This window comes from Cebus imitator, unplaced genomic scaffold (genome assembly GCF_001604975.1).
Source record: "Cebus imitator isolate Cc_AM_T3 unplaced genomic scaffold, Cebus_imitator-1.0 Scaffold356, whole genome shotgun sequence".
Lineage (NCBI taxonomy): Eukaryota > Metazoa > Chordata > Mammalia > Primates > Cebidae > Cebus > Cebus imitator.
Window position 1 is genome coordinate 1,800,373 of NW_016107671.1, and position 3,435 is coordinate 1,803,807.

A 3,435-nucleotide genomic window follows, 5' to 3' on the forward strand; every position below is an offset into this window, starting at 1 on the left:
TGTTGACCAGGATGGTCTCGATCTCTTGACCTCGTGATCCACCCGCCTCGGCCTCCCAAAGTGCTGGGATTACAGGCGTGAGCCACTGCGCCCGGCCCAATAAATCTTATTATCTGTATAATATCCAATCCCATGATGTTGTATCATTGTCTTAACCATTCCCATAATCGCATTACTTTTCTGCAAAACTATTCAAAGGTATAAAGCTCTTTGATTCCAGATCTAAAACCCAAGTCTAAATAATATGATTATAGACATCCTAGAAAAATGCAAATTAACAAACATGTACAGCAATTCCTTATAGAATTTCAGGGGGTTTGTAATGTCCACAAACACAGACCAACGAATGGGAATTTCTATTTCAGAAAACTTAAATTCTGGCTCACTTCCTTCATTTGCAAGGACACACCACAGCTAAGTTCATATTCTTGTAGCTTTTGATCTATAGAAATCCAAAATGGAATATCCAAAATTATCTCATAACACTTAGTGCTTATGTTTGCCCCCTCCAAGGCTACAAGTGCGTAATTTCATATACATAACCAGAAAGAAGTATGTTGAATTGAATCTCCAATCATCCTTCACTGCAGGTTCTTGGGGTCAGAATTCAAGAAGGCCATGTTTGTTAAACATGTAAATGAAACTCCAAGAACCGGGAGGTGGGGGTGGAGAAACAACCCTTTTCCAGGAAGGAATCCTACACTCAAAACTGACAAACTCTGACTGACCAAACTTTACTCAAGCTATTACACCTTAGCTAGGCCCATCTGTACACTTCAATGTAAAATCTGGCTATCGCAAAGAACTATTCTAAGTCAGTTCAGCAAGAACCCTTCACCTCCCTATCTTCATCCTCCATGGTCCCCCAGGTGATAGTCTTATCACCCAGGTCTCTCTCTTCAGAAATAATCCTCTTAGGTGCCTTTAGTCAGAATCCTCTTTATCCCAGACATTTCCTCTTGGTAATTTCTCAATCAGTGATCCCTAACCTTCTTGGCTATAAATTCCCACCTATTTATACTAAATTCGGAGTTGAGCCCAAGGTCTCTTACCCACCGCAAAAATCTCACCGCCAGGATACCCAATACCGATGGTCCCGAATAAAGACTTCTTCTGCATGCTTTAACAAGTGTCACTGAATATTTTTTTCTTTAACAGAATGTATCATACCTGTCTTAAGGGCAATTCCTCTTCTAAGCTTCCCAGCCTACCTTTCTTCTCACTGGAAACCTTCATCTAAGGCTCAGTGTCTGATTTCCCACTGGGACCATTTCTCTGTTGCAGTCGTACTAGGCTGAGAGGAGGGCACAGGAAGCAGCAGGGAACCTGGAGCCAAGGGTCAGTGGCCCCACAGAGCCCAGCAAAGCACGCTTTGCAAAGGATAAGCAGCACATGTCCAGGTCACACAAGGTCGACCGCGCACCCCTCACATTCCCACAACTGTACCCACATCACACAGACACGCCTGTCCTGTCGCCGCTGCGCAGTCTCACGCTCTCCGCCTGTCTCCTAGAGATGAGCCCCTCCTCCGCAGCTCTAGCATCCCAGGGCCTGAGGAGGCGGGAGGCTAGGCCGGCCCACGCCCAGAGCCTCCGCGCTCTGAGCGCCTTCTGCAGCCCCACTCTCACCGCTATGCAGGATCCCACGGGTGCTGTGGGCTGGAGATGAAGAGGCACCCGCAGCGACCCGCGCCGCCTTCTTCCTCAGGTGGAACCAGGTCGTGCGCAGCGCAGAGGCAGAAGTCCCGGAACTGGAGCCAGGGGCCCAAGTTTTCTCCGTCGTCTGTGGAATATGTAGTCCAAGCCAGAACACTCAGGACAGCAGGCGCTGGTGAGTGAAGTGGAGTCCAGAATCCTAAAAACCTACAAGAAATAACGGCGGTGACCACGGGGATTGCGCGCGCCGCCCACGGACCCAGCCTCGGGGACTTCTGGGAGTGACCGCTTGGCCTAGGAGTGCGCATGCGCAAACCGGCCAATGCTGGGTCCCCAGTCTTGAGAATTAAGTTAGTGCGTTCTCAGCTCCAAGAGGAGGCGGGTCGGAGAAGAAACCGATCCAGGTAACTTTAGGAAGAGAACTCCGGAGCTCATTTATTCCGAGGCCTCAGCCCTGAGTGTGAGGGTCCACCGTGTAGAATCACTGCAGTGATCCCAAGGGCGACTGCCTGCTGGATGGGTGTGAGCTCCTCAGGGTGGGTCCCTGAGACCATCTTAGCCCCTGAGGCAGCGCTGGCCTCCTTGGTAACAGGGGACTGGGACTTTTAATACCACCCAACAGGCCCAGCTTGTCTCGGTAAGTGCTAGGTAAATGGACTCACGTCCTATTTGAGGGATTGAAGTTTCATCACACTCTTCAATATATGACATTATGTTCTTCATCTTTGGACACGAATACATTTGACTAAAAATTTGACTAAAAAATCATCTGAAGAAATAACTGCTAAATAGTTTTATTATTTTTGTTTTGGAATAGGCTTCTTAAACTTAAAAAAAGAAATTAAAAAAATTTGAACCTTCATGTAATACTTTATAAATCTTGATAGTTATTTATAAGCATCCAAAATTTCCAAATGGCAAAAAAGGAATAAATAAGAAAAATTTTTACATAAGTAAATTTGGGGGAAATATTTAAAACATAATATGGACAAATAGATAATGGTCCAAATTTCCTGTTTCTTTGGCTAAATAAAATATTGATGAATACAGGCGCGCACTGTGGCTCATGCCTTTAATCCCAGCATTTTGGGAGGTCAATGCAGGAGGATCACTTGAGGCCAGGAGTTTAAGGCCTGCCTAAGAAACATAGTGAGACACCCCCGTCCTCATCCCCAACTCTACCAAAAACAAAAGTTAGCCTGGTGTGGTGGCACACGCCTATAGGCCCAGCTATTCCGAAGGCAAAGGTGGGACATCAGTTGAGCCCGGGAGTTCAGGGGTCAGTGAGTTATGATGGTGCCACCAAACTCTAGCCAGAGCAACAGAGCAAGACCTTGTCTCAAAAAAAAAATAAGTAAAATTAATTTTAAAATAAAAAATATTCATCTAGGCCCTAAGAGGAAAACGAACAAAAACAAAAAATTCACCATTCAAAAATACAAATAGTCAAAGAAAAAAAAAGCTATTAAAGTTACAGTCTAAGAACTTATTGATCACTTATTTCTTCTCTTAATTAGTTTCTGGATTTGTTGCTCCTGAATCTCCTGAGTAATCCTTCAGAAATACCACATATAGCCCGGCGCGGTGGCTCACGCCTGTAATCCCAGCACTTTGGGAGGCCGAGGCGGGTGGATCACGAGGTCAAGAGATCGAGACCACCCTGGTCAACGTGGTGAAACCCTGTCTCTACTAAAAATACAAAACATTAGCTGGGCATGGTGGCGCGTGCCTGTAATCCCAGCTACTCAGGAGGTTGAGGCAGGAGAATTGCCTGAACCCA

At 46.0% G+C, this 3,435-nt stretch overlaps 1 protein-coding gene across 7 annotated transcripts in view; it reads right to left on the reverse strand.

Annotated features, from left to right (window-relative positions):
- ZNF607 (zinc finger protein 607) overlaps positions 1 to 3,435 on the reverse strand; it is a 66,718-nt gene that overhangs the window by 28,488 nt on the left and 34,795 nt on the right. For 3 of the 7 annotated variants that reach the window (XM_037730628.1, XM_037730629.1, XM_037730627.1), the window contains exon 2: positions 1,171 to 1,862. The gene's annotated coding sequence lies outside the window, so the exon portion shown is untranslated. Of the gene's footprint in view, positions 1 to 1,170; positions 1,952 to 3,435 lie in introns of those variants that run through there. The other 4 variants (XM_037730630.1, XM_037730632.1, XM_017506425.2 and 1 more) reach the window with 4 other exon arrangements.